Here is an 18,448-nt window from a genome sequence, read left to right as displayed (position 1 = left end):
CCCCAAAGAATCCTGAGAACTGTAGACAGGGGCAGTATTCAGAAAACTGTATAAGATCCCTTGGCCTTCTCCCTCACAGAACTACAACTCCCAGAGTATTCAGGGAAGAAGGGTCAGCAGTTAAACCAGCTGAAGACTGCAGGTTAATGCTCTCTCAATCCTGATCTTCCCACTCCCTCTTTCTCTCTATGTTTAGTTTGCCTGGATGGTTGAAGCTTCCTCAAGGTGGCAGCATATACTATCTGTTGGTTTAAAACTGTTCACATCTGACAGCTCTGATACTCTTCAGCTTCTCTTGGCCTAGCCGCAATGCACCTGCACTGACAGTTCGGATCTGTGCACTGAGAAAGGGAGGGAGCAAAAGGGCAGTGATTGCTACACAGGGAGGGGACCACACTGTGAGAGACTCTTATGAAGGGGATCCCTGGACTGTAAATAGTTTTAAAGAGAAAGGATTCCTTAAGCATTGGGTTTATTAAGCATTCTTGCGCTGAGATTCTGAGGGCCAATCCAAACATTCCTTGTGTTTATGGCAAGCCTGCTTGTTTTCAATCTGGGCTGAAATAGACTTGTGGTTGTGTTAGCTGTTCCTCTGGAGCACTGTCCATAGTTTTTGCCACCATTGCAAACTTTTTCTACGTGAGTTCAGCAGCGGACTTATGCTGCTTATCGTAGATGGAAGTATACTCATATGCACAGTTGGCCACAAACTACCATTTAAGTAATGCCCAGGGAGATTGCACTGAAACTAAGCATTTAGCCACCCCCCACATATAGGCATAATCAAATAGTGTTTTCCCACTTCCAACATGTTCAGGGCAAACGTCTGCAGTGGAGACTCTTCTGTATTCATAGGCTCATCACATGATCTAGAACCCTGCACCATCATGGTACAAGATCACATCAAGACCCTGCACACGAAGAGGGCTGAGGGTTAAAGCCAAGCCCCCCAATAGCCCCTCAGTATTCACATCCCCCCTTTACCAATGTAACAATTCAATACAGCATTGATGTTTCAGAAATGCAAGTCCAAAATATTCGTCTTAGGTGCACCAAATCAGAGTTCTTTGGATCCTAGCTAAAACTTTCAGCAGTTTTCAAAAGAAAAAAAAAAGAAACAAAAAGGCTGCTGTTTTGCCTTCATCATTTCTTACGGTTCAGTAGCAAAGGGAGTCCAAATTTCTGGCTCTCTAATTGCCACCACCTGAGCATTTAACTCGTTTAATTCACCAGATCCCATATCTTCCCCAAAAGCTAGTTATGTCTTAAGAAAGGTTTGCATAGGTCTTCGTCATTCCTAAGGTTTAAAACACACCGCTGTTACCCAGGAACAGCTCCTATGAAATAAATAAGATTATGCAGCGGTTCGGGGCAAAATCAATGTTGGAAGCTGTGACTTACTCTGCAGATTTCCAACTGAGCAGGGAATGCTTTCCTGATATGTGGAGAAAACTTCTGCTTCCTCAACACCTCTGTGCTGGGCTGCTGTTACTGATGCAGGGTCTAGGCCAGCAAGCAAGGTGGCAGCCTAATAGGTCATCATGATGGGCATTGCTGTTTCCCTCTCCAGAATGCAGTCTTCTAAGTGAAGCTGCGACAGCAAAAGGATAGGTATGTGCTGGTGACCCAGGTTAATTTTGGATAGCAAGGGTCCTCCCCATGAATTATAGGGTGTTCTCTGTGCATGAGGATATCAGAAGTCTGTATCCTACAGGGGGTATCTTCCAGTGGATGATGGGCACCATCCCGATGGCACAACACTACTCAGCTAGACCCCATTTCTCCTTCTCCTTGTTTAATAAGCCTGCTAGTTCTGTTGGCTTCTGGTCTGCTTCAGTATGCAGTCCTGGTGCAAATGCAAAATTTAAATCAGGTATAATGTAAAAAAGGGGTGATTAAACTGTGGCCCTCCAAAGGCTCTTGGACTCCAACTTAGGGTTGCCACATTTCAAGAAGTAAAAATCCAGACACAGAAATTTCTGCCAATAATTTTTTTAAAAACCCTCTGGAGATATGCCCCTTCAATTCCTTTCCCTTAGAAGATGAATTATGAAGACTTCATGTTCTTGGGCATAGCAGACACCACCCTGTCTGCATCTAATACAGCATTTACTAATTTGGGAATCCCACCCTTTCTCTCCCATGTTTTTGCAAAAGAAATTTAGATTTTACAAATAGCATTCTAGGACTCAAAGCTATTCATAAAGCTGGCTTTTGCTTTTCCCTTTTCTACATAGCTCAGTCAGTAGAGCACGAGACTTTTATCTCAGGTCCATGGGTTCAAGCCCCCACATTGGGCAAAAGATTCCTGCATTGCAGGGGGTTGGACTAGATGACCCTCACAGTCCTTTCCAACTCTATGATTCCTCCCAGCCCTACAGCAGCTCCCTAAAACACTGCCTATGAGCTTCCACACAGCAACTGCATCCCCAAATCTAATTTAATTGGATACAGAATGTTTCCACAAGGATCTCTCAATATGTGAGTTGTAGGAACAGCAACTGAAGAACCCTGGTGTCCATGGCACAGGGCTAGGAAAACGCGTGTGCTCTGACCAGCTGTTTTGGGGGATGCACCTCTGAAATCTTCCTACTGGGCCCTCCATTCCGACTCTGTCTGATACACTGAAGCATAGGAAACTGCTGCATGCCAAGTAAAACCACTGGTACACCTAACTCAACATTGCAAGTTGCACTTCTCCTACATGGAGATTTTGGGAACTGAATTTGGGACTTTCTGCATACGAAGTAGGTGCTCTATCACCAAGCCTTACGGAGAATGGTTGAAGGAGCTGAGTATGTTTAACTGAGAGGAGATATGATAGCCATCTCAAAGGCTTTCACATGGAGCAAGCTTGTTTTCTTCTGCTCTGGAAGCAGTGGCGGAGCTTCATGCTCTGGCACCGGGGGGCGGGGGGGCGAGAGAGCAGGCGGGGGTGGGGCTGGCGCGCGTCCTGGGGGCGTGACGCCCAGCGCGGGTAGGGGGGAGCCACGATGGCACCCCACCGGGATCATGCTGCTGGGAGCGGTGCACTCTCCCCGCACTCCTCTTCCTCCGCCAGTGTCTGGAAGGTAGGACTTGAACCAGTGGCTTCAAGCTACAAGAAAGGAAATTCCAACTAAACATCAGGAAGAACTTTCTGACAGAAATATCTGTCAGCGGAACGGACTCCCTTGGGAGGTTGTGGACTCTCCTTCCTTGGAGGTTTATAAGCAAGAGGTTGGATGGCCATCTGTCATGGGTGCTTTAGTTGAGATTCCTGCATTGCAGGGGGTTGGACTAGACGGCACTAGGGGTCCCTTCCGACTCTACAATCCTATGATTCTATGAGCTACTTGTCCCTCAAACAAAACACCCTTCCTTTTCTGCTCTTTGGCAATTTGTACAAGTTGCTCTTATCCCAAACACAGAGCTTTCCAGTCACTACTCTATTTACTGTAATTTTAGCTCAGACACAACCAAAGACTCCCACCCTGTCTGGAAGCCTCTGTGAAGGGAAAAAAATAAAATAAAATAAAACAAGACTAAACTATTTTAGTCTGCTTTTCCTTTTTCCTCAGACTTGGGTGTTTTCCCAAGTGGCTAAATCTCTGGAGCCATGAGAAGGGTGAACCTGTCTTCTTGTACGCTACAGACTCAAACATGGAAGATATGTTAACTTTCAAGTGGGCAAGCTTCCCTATGATAAGCTAGCTTGGCATTACAACTGATTGCTCAAAGAGAGGGGGGTGCTATCTTTTTTATTATTTTAAATATGGTGACAGTATGGCCTGCTGGAAATACATGCTGGAATATACCATCTCTCTGCCTTATTCTACAGGGCAACCTTTGGAGTTGTAGCATCTACTTTGCTTTTCATTGGAACCCTAAAGTCTTCCCACCAGAGCCAAGTACAAAATAGCAGCTCAAGGACAGATGCATATACTGTATACCCTTAGCCTGGTAGGGTTGCCATATTTTGAAAAGCAAAAAAGAGGACACATTTGCCCACTTCCACTTTTAACAATGGTTAAAGCTATGATTACTCTGCCCATGAAAAAGAGGACATGTCCTGGAAAAAGAGGACATATGGCAACCCTAAAGCAGGGTGCCTCTGACCACATGCTCAGCCCAGGAATTTGTTTTCAGTACCAGAACTGAGACGCAAACTTATTGCTTTGGATTTTTTTTTGGGGGGGGGGGAGGGACATATTAATTGGTGTAGGATGAAACAGAAAGTTTCTTTTCAGGCATCTGTAAAGCTGCATCCTGGAACAGGAAGTCACTACTTATCTAAAATAGCTGGCGTTCCTGGAACTGAAATGCACCCAGGGAAGAAATGGCTGGTTTGGCTGTCTGAGTGGTTTGTTTATACAGTGGTACCTCGGGTTACATACACTTCAGGTTACATACGCTTCAGGTTACAGACTCTGCTAATCCAGAAATAGTACCTCGGGTTAAGAATTTTGCTTCAGGATGAGAACAGAGATCGTGCTCCGGTGGCGCAGCAGCAGCAGGAGGACCCATTAGCTAAAGTGGTGCTTCAGGTTAAGAACAGTTTCAGGTTAAGTACGGACCTCCGGAACAAATTAAGTACTTAACCCGAGGTACCACTGTATCCTTTTAAGCATAATGCATTACTGAATGGTTTAATCAAGGGAACCTGAGCAATATTTTGGGGAGGTAGGGGTGTTAATTACTTGCACTCTGCTTTTTAAAAGACCCCTTTCCCATAGTAGCAAAGGTATAATGCTAATATTACAAAAGTTGGACACACACACACTGCCGAGTGGTGGGAAATCAGGTCCTCCCTTAAAGAGGGCACGTATTGCGGTGAGACCTGGAAAACCGACACCCTGTGTTCTGGGTGGGTATGTTTGGACAGCCACAACACTCGATTGGTAGGTCCCTCGAAGCTGGGTGCAATCTGGCCAATGGGACGCAGTCCAGACGGCACAGCAGGAATTTTCCCCATTTGGCTGATTGGCTGTGCCATTTGGGTTTCACCTGCAGCGTAGCAAATCGTCACAACTTGTAAGGTTGCGGATAGGCTCTGGTTCAGGTGATAGGAATGGGAGAACGCTCTCGCCATCCCTATGTGAAGGGTATTCCATTAAAGGAATCCAGGGACTCGATGGTTTGGTCAACCCCTGAGAGGGGGTTGTGCCCATGCCTGAGTCCAGGGGGACATTTGGGTTGTGGAGTTAGCCCATTCCCGGCTTTCCGCTTATCCAGGTTTTCACCGTTGGCTGACCTATGCTGGAACCCTGGGTCAGCGCTACCTGCATGGCAGGGAGCTAGTCGAACCAGAGCCTATGCAACCAGTCACTTTCTGTAATCAATAAAGTTGTGGCCTAAATTCTGCCAAAAACCAAAACCAAAATTTGAGTCATGTGTGAATTTATTTAGGGGGGAGGTTTCTGGGTCTGAACACGCAAATAACATCCGTGGCATTTTGGAGAGTAATGTAAGCAAGAAGGAAGATCTTTGCTTCAAGGATAAATTTTGACAAGGATGGAAGGAATAGGATGATGTAACATGATATGAATGCGAGAGAATGCAGGCATGTTATACTTGGGTTGTAATCATATACTGTACACAATTACTGTAGAAGTTGTTGGGGCTTACTTACTACATATGTGTGCTTATAGAGGGAGATTCATTTCCTAATAAATGTGTACATTTTGCCAAACAAGACAAGCTGAGGTTTGTCTGCCTAGATATGCACTATACTGAAACTAGCTTAAAAAGAAAATTAAAAAAACCTGGTAAAAATTTTGTTGAGCTTTCTTTTTGTTTAATAAAAGAGAAACAATAAAGATAAAGCTGAGTATGTGAGTCACTTGTCTCTTGCTACCAGAGGAGATGAAGGTTGCAGCTTGTTCCTCTTCGTGCAGCTGAAAGAAAGACTGCTTTCCTACTAAGATATTTGCAGATTAAGAGGCAAAAGGATCAGTTTTTGGAATACTCCACTGATGTTGCAAACCTCCTTGTTAATAGACATGTCTTGCTTTGTTACCTCATTTTAATTAATCATAAAACAACGACAGCTGCCAAATATGGAGTCTGGACCCAGGCCTGCAACTGAGTTGAAACCCTTAAAATATACTATTTATGGTACTTGAGGTTTAAAGCTTCAATTTCTTGTATAAACCTTGCCTTTCCTAAGAATTATGCCATGTGTGTATAAGCAGATTTATCTTGACTTCCAGAGGTGCTCCAGCCCTCCTACAAGCAGAATTCACATTTGTATATGTTTTGAAAAAGCAATGAGGTGGCTATGTTGCTTTTTCATACAAATGGTCCTTTGCTGTCACACTGAGAAAAACAGGTTTCCTAATAATGTATATAAGGCAGGGCTTGCTTCTGACTGTATATGCCCCACATAGCTGTATTGGCCTTTTCTTACACTTTTCTTATTTATAGAGCTGGTGTGGCAAAAGGCCATAGGAAAAGCAGATTCCTCATGAGGTGCTGACAATGAGACCATGTCCTCCACCATAATGTCCATCTGTCCATTTAATAGCTGGTGCAGCATAGATATATAGAGGCATTTCTTCTACACATGCATGCATGCACACGAAAGCTTATACCAAGAACAAACTTAGTTGGTCTCTAAGGTGCTACTGGACAATGTTTTTATTTTTATTTCGACTGCATCAGACCAACACGGCTACCTACCTGAATGGATAACTACAGTTAGCAAAGATGATTGTGCAAATATAAAGCTAACCAGTTAGCTCAGAAAAAGGGAGTGGGAATCCTCACATGAAAGGAGAGGAGGAATGGAGGGTTGATGAGAATGGTACACTCCCATTGGCTACACTATGTTTGCAAGTGGACTATGTTTCAGGAATAGGTCTTGTTGCTGATCGTAGGCCAGAAGAAGGCTGAACAATTGCTGCAGGAAGGAAAGGCAAGCATGTATTAATGTGTACAGCCAGGGCTTTTATTTCAGCTGGAACTCGCCAGAACTCAGTTCTAGCTCCTCTGAGGTGGGCACCATTGCCATTATAAGAGAACAAGGTGGGCATTCATAGTGAGCACCAGCACCTCTTTTTCTAGGAAAAAAAGCACTTTGTACAGACTGTGTGTAGCAGGCTGAGGCCACATGCAAATTTTAAAATATCAGATAATCACAACTATTTGCTACAGTCTAGGATTTCTCAAACTCTCTAGCTGCAGAGCCCTCTTGAGAGGGATGAAGCTTATTGAGACCTACCTCTTACAAAATGGCAGCATCTCGAGGTTTGCCACAGAAATTATTTGCCACAGAAATCTCCTTGTGGCCACATATTCTGTAGTTCAAGTTTCTTTAAGTTCCCAACTTTAAGCATATTTTGCTAATCCAGAGGTGTGGGGTGTTTTTTTAATTGCATTATACACACCTCAAAGAGTGTGTGTGTGTATGGTCATTTCTTCTTCCTTTCTTTTTTCATATTTAGTTTGTATCCTATTCCTCCCTCTTCTTTAACTTTTACTTTTTAATTCCTTTCCCCTGTCCCCTTTATATTCATTTTACCCCACTTCAGCAGCTTCCTTCTCAATTCTAGTTTGCTGTTGTTTAAATATTCACATTTAACTTATTTCCTTCAAATGTCAGTTCTTTCTCCTCAGGGAAGTCCCACCTTAGAACATCTTCTAAGCTCCACTTCTGTTCTTCCATCCCTATATGGACCGTGAACACACACACACACACACACACACACACACACACACCAGTTCTACAGATGAGGCTTCTACTTGTGACAGGAGGAGGTTTGAGGTGTGTGTGAGAGAGAAAGAGCACCTGGATGTGTGAAGCAGAGGAGTCAGAAGATGCTGCAACACCAGGAAGGAAGCAAAAAAGAAAGGCCTGGCTCCACCTAACTTTAGACTAATGACAGTGCCACCTAGGGATTAATAAATCATAGCACAGTATTTTCCTCACAGGGCCATTTCGTGTTATGGGCCTAAACAAAGAATCTCTCTCTCACACACACACACACACACAAACACCCACCCACATGCTTCCAGCCTTTGAATGGGAGCAGAAGTGCCTGGGCCTCTTTGATTCATCACAGATTACATACTGAATCCGCCTCCTACATTTCCCTGAGGCGCTTCTGAAAACTCTCATCTATTGATCCTGAAGTACCTCACTAGGCCCAGGGCTTTTTTTGAGCAGGAACTCAGTTCCGGCGCCTCTCAGGTGGCTCCATTGCCATTATAAGAGAACGAGGGAGGCGTTCATGGTGAGTTCTGGCACCTCTTTTTCTAGAAACATAACACTAACGAGACACTTTCAGGAATATTTCAGCTAAAAGACAGTTTTGCAAACTAAGGATCCTTAGTTGTTCGCTGGGGCAGCTGGATTCTCTGACGAAATCAGTTGTGACTTTTTTTGACAGTTATGCAGCTGAGACACTGACAGTCACAGGAGCCCTGAGGGAGGAAAAAGTTCGCAACTCAAGTAGACAGGAGGGAGCCAAACAAGGTTTCCTTTCTGCGTCTCTAGCTGACCATGCCCCAGTTTCCTCATAGCCTCTTTTCCCTGAGGCTTTTCACTCCTAACAAACTTCCACTAACAACTGTCTCTTTCGCCTCAGCCACCATGTCCTTTTGTGACATCACAGGCCGTTCTCAGCCGATGGGAACAGCTAGGGGAAACATCAGCATAACTTCCCCAGACTTGACAATTGTGGGGCACCTTAACATCAATTTATTCATTTACTGTATTACTTACTTCTCACCCAGGCAACACTTCATGAGTACTGATACCAGGCAAGGGAGCATAACATAATGTTCAGGTGTTTGATCTTCCATTATCTGTCTTTGAAAAAAAAGATAGCATGCACACTACAGCTAGATGCATTTAGAAAGCCATTTTGTTAGAAATATAAGCAGACTTGCTTAAGTGCGGCAGTTCTCTTCATGGCTTTCACAACTGTTCTTGAAAAAACCTAACCAATGTCAGACATCCTTCAAGGGGGAAAAAACCCAAGACAAGGAGAGGGATGGCTACCACCCAACAGCACCCCCAGGCACCACCACTGGTTCAGCCTGCCAACTTCCGTTGGTTTAATCTATTCATGAATACCCACCAGTTTCCATTCACATATCACATTGATGTACATGCACATATTTGCCTCAACCATTCACCTTCCAAACCTCTCATTGTCACACACAAACATTCACCAGCCAGCATCCATGAAGATTGCCAACGGACACATTCACTCACCATTCATTCACATTTGTGCCTGGCTTCAACCCACAAATATCCACCAACTTCTGAAGGTGAATTTCAACCAGCTTACATCCGCAAATATCCATCTGCTTCAGACTTGCAGCATCCACCAGCTTCTGAAAATGAGCTCCAGTAGCTTTCACCCAAGAACATCTGCCAGCTTCTGCTAAGTCCATCACTAGACATTGGCTAACTTCCGACCTTGGATATCATCCACCTTGAAGCGCGATCCCGCTCAGCAAGTGAACTTGCCTGACTGTCACACCATAGCACCCTGCAGCTAGATGATCGCCCCCACCTACTAATTCACTTCCTCCAGGAGGAAGAAGACAAGGTAATGCTGACTGTTAATAGCTGAGGTTGCCATGCACATTGTTGACATCACAGGTAGTCCATAGCCAATGGCAGCAGCTGGGGAGGCGCCATCATAAACACAGGCCTCACAGTTGTGGCTGCAATGATTTCTTTGTGTGTTTTATTATTTAAATGGTTTGTAGGCCACCCTTCATCTGTACTGATGGGGGCCTAACTGGCGAAATGAAAGGGAAAGGAGAAAAAGAACAAGAGATGGAGAGCTGCTTCCCAGCTTGCTATCCATCTCTTTTACAAATTTTTAATGCAAATAAGTTATTGCAGAACTTCTCTGGAAAGTTCACAAATTTGACTAAACGTGTGTGTATACATCCCCCTCTTTTTAAAAAGTCAGCATACCATTCAGATAACTGTTGTATGAAAGCCGCCCACTTGACTTTCCCAAACCATTTGAAAATCTGTGGTTACAATGGCATATTACAATGTGATATTGGCACATCTTATAACAGGTGACTCTTGAAACCAGCTTAGTTCATGGCAGTGCAACTGAATCAGTACAGGCTGATAATAATAATAAAAAACAACCCAGGCAGTATTTACAGGCTCAGCCATTTGGCTCCTGAGCATGTGACTTTTGCAAACTCAAAAGAAACTTCAATATCTACAGGGGTGGGCTCCATTTCAACAATTGTTGGAAGATTTATTCCTTTTGCATAAATTGTAGAGTTGTTTGTTGCAGCTTGAAGAGTTTTCTTTTTTGCCAGCCTCAGCCTATTACCTGCACCCCTTTTACGCTTGGAAATGTTCCTCATGCTGAGAAGGTAATGGGTGGAGCTGTGGTTAAATGCAAGGAGTCAACCTCTTCTCCAACAGCTGGTTTCTTTACATGACAAGCTGGCATGCTGTTCAATGAGTGCTTATCTGTCTCTCATTGGCGGAGTCTTTTGCCAGGCTATCCAATTGCAACCCTTCTTTTCTTCCTTCTTTCTCAGAAGTGGTGCTGCTCCTTGTGCTGTGCAAAGAGGAGATATGTGCATACTGTACATAAATCCTGGAGGTAACAAAGACAGATCAATGAGCTTAGGAAACCTTATACATGTATACAGGCAGCACTTTGCTCTGTTTCAGCCACTTCTATGCCTTAACATATAGGGTGCTCTTTTCCTTAGAAAACTTTGGGACCAACCTAGCAAGAACTGTTTATTAAAAAGGCACATAAAACGATTGTCTGGTTAATTGCAGGCAGATAGATCAAAGAAAGCTCTACGAATTTCAAGATTCTGGAACTGGTTCTGCATCTGGCACTTTCTTTAATAGGAGTTAGTAATGTATATTATTCCAAAACGAACATTATTCTCAACTGGCTGAAGTGCTGAGGGAACAAAAAGGGCAGGAAGGGAACGGAACACAGTAAGTTAGCCCAGTAGACACTGACTCTGCAAGGGCTTGATGCTAGTTTGCTTCACACAACATTAACTCAGAAAGAGTTCAGGCAATTGCCAGCTAGTCATTTTATCTTAGAATAGTCAGAATCTTGCTGGTGCAACACTGAAAGTTTATTCTGCCTTGGTACAAACTTACATGTGGTAACTTAAACACATTTTTTATTCTTCTCAAAGTTTAATTTTAAAACACAGCTGCACTTGAACCTATGAAGAACACCAAAGTATTAATTCTTATTATACTGTGCCAGGTTCTTATTGGTTGCTTGCCTAGTTTTCCAAGTCTTGAGATAAGTTGACTCTTTGCCTGTTCTTAACTATTAACTGTCCTCCAAGCATCCATCTGACCTTGCTTTTGGCCTACACATCAGAGCATTTTGCTGTTTCTTTGTAGCAAACTGAACTTCTCAGATCCACTTAGGGTTACTGGTGTTCAAGGATGCATCGAAATTTAGCAGAACTGGAAAAAATGCATTTGTACATGTTTTCCAAAATTATAGATGCCCCCTCTGAGCAAATGAAAACTGTTTACTAGCTTTATTATGGAAATATTCTGTTTTTCAGTACCCTATTTCAGCTTTGCATAGCTTGGCTGATTGCTGAGAGAGTAGGTACATTTGAAATGTGCCTCTCTGGGTCTTCTTTAATTAACAGCTGTCAGAGAAGGGGTCCCTTTTCATTTGTCTCACTCTTGCTTTGAACAGTGTGACTCTAGAGTTGCTTCCCCCCCCCCCCAGTGTAATTCAAGAAATTCAGCAGGTTCTGCATTTTGTCACTAGCAAAGAGAGCAGGGGAGGCTCCCACAGTATCTTCCACAAACTTGGGCAGGAATTCCAGACGGATGTTTGCTCCAATTTTTAAGTACTACTCCAAACTCTGAGCTACATTTCCAAATATTTCTGTTCCTTCAATATTCCCTTTGTGCTCTCAACTTATGTGTATCATGGAGTTGCATTTGCTTCCATAGCAGCTGTCTTGATTTACACATTTATAATTAAGTTTTCTGCCTGGAACTCTTTCACAGTATTACCTTTGGGGGCTTTGCTTGCTGATAAAATGTTTTCTAAGTGCTAGATGAGCAGGGACAGTTCCTGGTCCCTAATTGTAAGCACACCTTTAGATGAACGAAATGAAATCAAACTTTTCCAGTTTGTTGGATCAAATCTACCAAAATCATACCAAATTATTTGCTCAGTAATTTATGGTAAAGTGATATGGCCAGTAAAAGACCATCCAAATTTCCCCAGCTGAATGACTTAGGTCACTGTCTACAAGTGGGCATGGTTAAAAGGACAATCTTGCATGAAACTAAATTAAATTTGAAGCCATGCAGCTAAATCTCACAATCACGAGGCTACTAAGGGCACTTTCAGACTACAGTGGTACCTCTGGTTAAGTACTTAATTCATTCCAGAGGTCTGTTCTTAACCTGAAGCACCACTTTAACTAATGGGGCCTCCTGCTGCCGCCGGGCCGCCGGAGCACGATTTCTGTTCTCATCCTGAAGCAAAGTTGTTAACCTGAAGCGCTATTTCTGGGTTAGCGGAGTCTGTAACCTGAAGCGTATGTAACCGAAGGTACCACTGTGTTCAGACTGTGTTCAGACATTTTGCAATATGGATAGTGTTGGGAAAATGTGCTGCAAAGTGTTAATTTATTAATTACATTTTTATACTGCCATTCATCTGAGGGCAGTTTGCAATATAAAAACACAAAAATACATACCATAGTAACAAACAGAAACAATATTCACCCCACAGTTTAAGAAGCCATAGATTGATTAATTAGCCAAAGGCCTGGGAGAAGATGAATGTTTTTGCCTGGTGCCTAAAGATATATAACGAAGGCACCAGGCGAGCCTCTATGGGGAGAGCATTCTACAAGTGGGGAGCCACCGCAGAACTGGCCTATTTTCAGAGGCAGCCCCATGTATAACACGTTGTAGTAATCTAACCTAGAGGTTACCAGAACATAAATGACTGGTGTTAGGCTATCCCTGCCCAGTTGGGGGTGCAGCTGAACCACCAACCAAAGTTGATGGAAAGCACTCTGCGACACTGAAGCCACCTGAGCCTTAAGCAACAGCAGTGGATCCAGAAGTACCCTCCAGCTATGTATCTTCTCCTTCAGAGGAAACTTTCCACCCATCTAGTTAGGAAACCGACCACTGACAGTGTCTCAGTCTTATCTGTACTGCGCTTCAGTATATTGGCTCTTATCCAGGCCATTACTGAGGCAAGACAATGGGTCCAGCATATCCACTAGTAGAGCTGTGTGTCACCAGCATATTGCTGACAATGTAATCCAATACTCTGGATAACCCCACTCAGCAGTTTCATGTACATGTTAAACTGTATGGGAGATAAAATTGAACCCTGAGGATTTCCACATTGAAGGCTCCATGGGGCTGAACAGCAGTCCCCAAGCACCACCCTTTGGAAACGACCATCCAAATAGGATGCTATGCAACCCTAACTCAGATAGTCGCTCCGAAAGGATACCATCATTGATGGTATCGAAAGCCACTGAGAGGTTGAGACTGAATAGGGACACATTTCCCTCTCCCGATATATGTCATAGGGTGACCAAAGCAGTTTCTGTGCCAACTGGCCCTGATTGAAATGGATATAGAAAATCAGTTTTTTCCAAGAACCCCTGGATCTGGTCCACGACTACCTGCTCAAGAACTGTGCCCAAGAAGGGGAGATTGGCAACTGGCTGGTAATTAATTAGATTTTCCAAATCCAAGGACGGTTTATTGAGCAGTGGTTTTATCACTGCCTCCTTCAAGCAGGCAGGGGCCACCCCCTCTTATAAGGAGACATTGACCGCCTTTTTAGCCCAGCCCACTGTCTCCTCCCTACTAGTTTTTATCAGCCAAGAGGGACAAGGGTCCAGAGTGCAAGTGGTCACCCTGACCGATCTAAGCACCTTGTCCACATTCTTGTACTTAACTGACATTCATCCAACACAACATGATTAGACAGCACTCTTGTCACTTCTTGAGGTTCATCTGCTGTAACAGTGGAGTCAAGGTCATGGTGGATACAAGCAATCTTATCCTCAAAATGCTTTGCAAACAAGTCACAGTGAGCTACTCTCAGTTCTGCCACCTTCTATGGACCAGACTGTAAAAAACCCTGCACTACCTGGAAAAGCTCTGCCAGATGGCACAGTGAGGATGCAATGTCTGCCTTCTTTGCTGCCTTCACTGCCATTAGGTAGGCTTGATGATGAGCCCTCATGAGTGTTTGGTTGCATTCAACTGGAGTTTTCCTCCACTCGCATTCAAGTCATGTCTCAGCTTGTTTCCTTGCCCTAAGCTCTGGAGTATACCAGGGAGCCAAATGGGCTTCACAAAGCAGGAGAGGGCACTCAGGATGATGGTGTCAACAGCCCTACCATTTGGATGTTCCGGAGGTTGACCAGGGCTTCAACAGGAGCACTGGTCATAGCAGCTGGAAAATCCCACAGAGCCATCTGGAAACCCATTGGGTCCATCAGCCACCAGGGGCTGACCAGCCTAAGAGATTTCCATGCACGCATGTGCCTTGCTGTAGAGCAGTGGTGAAATTTTTACTCCATGATGATTCCATTGACACCATTCAGTACGTCCTGGTAGTTCCTCAGGAATCCACAGGGTGGAACTGAGTTTTAGGAGGCAAATACTGTGTTCCCTACATTAGGGTGGGTGACCTTGTAGGTTTCAGTGCCCATTGGCTCTTACCCTTTGCTTCACTCCACTCACCTCACAGAGTGTTTGTTGTGGGGGAGGAAGGGAAAGGAGAATGTTAGCCGCTTTGAGACTCCTTCGGGTATTGATAAAGCGGGATATCAAATCCAAACTCCTCTTCTTCTTCTTCTTCTTCTTCTTCTTCTTCTTCTTCTTCTTCTTCTTCTTCTTCTTCTTCACTGGCCTCATAGCTCACTACTAGTTTAACAGAGTCAATTTCTATTTCCAAGTTATTCAGCTATCCCTTAGGTGTGTGCAGTGCTAGGTTTAGGGTGGAGCGGGCGGTGAGAATATCCATTTGAGGTAGCCAAATTTTGGGTTCACCCAAGGCGCCATATTATGAAAGACTGCCAAAGTCTGCCCCTGGGTGTGCAACATATTGCCTGCTCCTCTCCCCCCTTTTTATTGAGCAGCACCCAGTCTACAATATGTCTATGTATCACATCTCACTCTGCCATCTCTTCTGGTGTGCTGCCTTAGCTGTTTTAGTACACATGTGGCATGGTCGTAGGCATTTTTATCCAGAAGGAAGACCAATTTAGTTCAGTGGGGCTGACACACAAGTAAGTGTGCTTAGCTTTGCAGCCTTAGCGACAGGGTTAGTCCTGTGGCTCATGAACATCCTGCATGCAGGGAGGGTCATCTGCCAACATCAAGCAGAGAGTTAAAGTATTCTGGAAAGGCCCAGAGCACTTTTGCTGTGGCTTTTGCTGTTATCTGAGCCCTGGGAAAGGAGACTCCTCCTCTTTCTCTTCCTTAACTCTTCCAGAGGCAAGCAAGCTGCTGTTTGGTGATTTGTCCGGAGTGCTGCTATAGGCTTTCTGCACAAGCATGGCAGAAAAGCCTTCCCCAGCCCTCTTTTGTGCTTAGGAACAGACTTTTCCCCTGTGCATGAAGGACTGTGGAGGAGATGCTAATTCAGACTCCGTAGTCTTGTTGCATGTAGCATGTGTGCTGTTCCCTGTGTGCAATAAACAGACTGAACCTTCCTATTTACTTGGTGACATAGCCAAGGGAGGGAAAAGCAGATCTGCTAGCCCCACTGTCATCTCCTGCCACAGGTAAGGAGTGTGTGTGAAGAAGACATCCTGGCATTCATTTCGCCTTCTTTCTGATTTGGATTGGAAGAAGTTAAGTTGTTCTCGGAAAAAGCAGCTCCCAGGGTTTGTCTTATTTCATCTGCACCAGCTCCTTTCACTCTGTTTCAAACCACTTCTTCCTGTGCTTCTATTTAAAAGCAAGCACCACTGTTCTTTACTAAATGTGAGTATACTCCTTGGAGAAACCAAGAAGTCACAGCTCCAAAAGATCTGCCGAAAAACTGTTGTTCAGCTGAAAATCCTCCCAGGTAATTTATGCTTCCTTGTAGTTTGCTTTACTGTGCCACTCATTGTTTTCTCTCCCACGTTGTAATGCAATCGTAGACTCACATCATGCTTGGATCCTGTAGTTCTTCTGTATCAATGAGAGCAGGAAATTCATATGATGTGTATTGTTGCTTCCCCCCTCCTGCAAAAGTCTCATGAGTTGATCTTTCAGGTACATTGAACACATCTGAACAAATACATTATATACTCAGTTATAGAACATGCCTTAGCTATATATGGGGACATGATTATGTGAACACAGATTATACATGATTATACATGTACACAGTGTACAAATTGTGTACATGTACACATTCTTAGAGTGTATAGATGTATATATATGCATACATATTAGCATTCAATATGTACACATACTGAATATAACAGACACAAAGTAAGATCTACATGGGCTATTTGTTAGATGTATGAAGAGCACACTCATGTAGTGCATGGAATGCACACCCACCATTGTACATAATAGTATGTGCACATAACAGAAGAAAACATGCATGGGTATGCATAGTTTAAGTTACACACACACACACACGATTCGGGCTTGACCACATATATATGGGAAATAATTAAATGCCAGTAATGGCAGGAGAGAGCTGGGGGAGTCCTTGCTGGCAAGGAGTTGGCAAGGAGACCCTCCCTGGAGTACAAAGAGGACGTCAGTGAGGACGGAAGAAGTGCCAAAGAGATGAAAGGTGCAGCAGGGCCTCCAGCCTCCTGCCATTCACAAAGCTTCAATTCTAGCTGTGGATATTATTGGATACAGTATTTGGGGTATGGATTGAAGAGAGCTGCAGAGAGGGGATTAAAAGGGCATCAATTTCAGTTACATGTGCGGGGCCCAGGAATATAACCCCTGCATAAGTGGGGGGGACGCCTATACACACACACACACACACACACACAGAGTATGTAGACACATACAGTACATAAATAACTACTAAAATATAGGATATGCTGACACTTTCTGAGGGCATAGAACACAAAATATGGAAGTATTTTTGTGAACCTGATATTAAAATATACACCTCAAACTTTCCAGTGATGCCTTGGGATGTTTTTAATCAGTGAATTTTGATTTTTTCACATTTGTAAATGGCATTAAAGTTTACTATATAGTTTGGGAAGTGGTTTGTCTGTCTGCTTTTTTGTTTGTTCTCTATACATTTGGACATCTCTTGCGCTATCATTGTCAAACTTGGCACAAGAGTTTCCGAGGTGCAAGTGGTGCTCTTCGTCAATATATGTAGAAGTCTCACCTTAGGCACCATGCATGATCAACATTGCTGAACGGCTATCATACCTCTTTGATTTATCATGTTCTAAATTCAAGCAATGGATTTCATCTTCCATTGCTTGACTTTTGCCATCATGGCTATCAGCATATGCCCTAGCAAACCCCATTTGTGACTCACAGAAGGAATAAGCTGCTCCTTATACAACTCCCAAATCCACAGGGCTTGAGGGAATCATGTTGTTTTGTTATCATCTCAATTCATGTTTTGCCAAAGGCTTGTCAGAATAACCTTTTGCTATCCCTGGCTAAGAAGAAGCATATACAGAGATGAGGATGCTGTTAGCAGCTTGGAGAAGGAGGGTGGGCTAGTGGTGCAGGGTTAAGACTTTTGAAAGCACCGCTTCAGCATTAACTAAATATTTATATTTCGCAAACAGTTCAGTTGTGCACATAAGGAAATTTCAGGATGTGGAGAGGTGCCCCTGAGATCAGGGTCCAGCATTCAGTGTGTCTGTTAGCTTCATAGTCCGCTCCTGCTTTCTTTCAGGGGGGCTTTTATGGTGATGACAAGTGTTCATACTCTTCCCTACTTAAAGGAAAACTTACCTTTAAATCATTAAGCTTTCTGCTTTCCTTTCCTACAGCTATGGGGAAGGGCCATGTCCCAAAGGGCAAAGCACGCAGAAAACATCTGTAGTAGTAGTAGTAGATAAAGGTAAAGGGACCCCTGACCATTAGGTCCAGTCGTGGGTGACTCTGGGGTTGCGGTGCTCATCTTGCTTTATTGGCCGAGGGAGCCGGCGTACAGCTTCCGGGTCATGTGGCCAGCATGACTAAGCCGCTTCTGGCGAACCAGAGCAGCACATGGAAACGCCGTTTACCTTCCCGCCAGAGCGGTACCTATTTATCTACTTGTACTTTCACGTGCTTTCGAACTGCTAGGTTGGCAGGAGCTGGGACCGAGCAATGGGAGCTCACCCCGTCATGGGGATTCGAACCGCCGACCTTCTGATCGGCAAGCCCTAGGCTCTGTGGTTTAACCCACAGCGCCACCCACAGTAGTAGATGACTGTAATTAAGCAGCATATAAATTGTCAAAATAAATTTTAAAAGATCCCAGGTTAAACCATTGGCATCTCC

At 44.0% G+C, this 18,448-nt stretch overlaps 1 protein-coding gene across 2 annotated transcripts in view; it reads left to right on the top strand.

Annotated features, from left to right (window-relative positions):
- The first annotated feature begins 8,711 nt into the window (after positions 1–8,711).
- The window catches only part of MYOCD (myocardin), a 229,354-nt gene continuing 219,617 nt past the window's right edge, over positions 8,712–18,448 (top strand). Inside the window, exon 1 of one of the 2 annotated variants that reach the window (XM_080993668.1) lies at positions 8,712–9,539. The gene's annotated coding sequence lies outside the window, so the exon portion shown is untranslated. Of the gene's footprint in view, positions 9,540–15,972; positions 16,041–18,448 lie in introns of those variants that run through there. The other variant, XM_080993672.1, reaches the window with a different exon arrangement.

Source organism: Podarcis pityusensis (assembly GCF_964106645.2).
Source record: "Podarcis pityusensis genome assembly, chromosome: 2".
NCBI classification, from domain to species: Eukaryota; Metazoa; Chordata; class Lepidosauria; order Squamata; family Lacertidae; genus Podarcis; species Podarcis pityusensis.
This window is presented reverse-complemented; position numbering and strand designations above follow the sequence as displayed.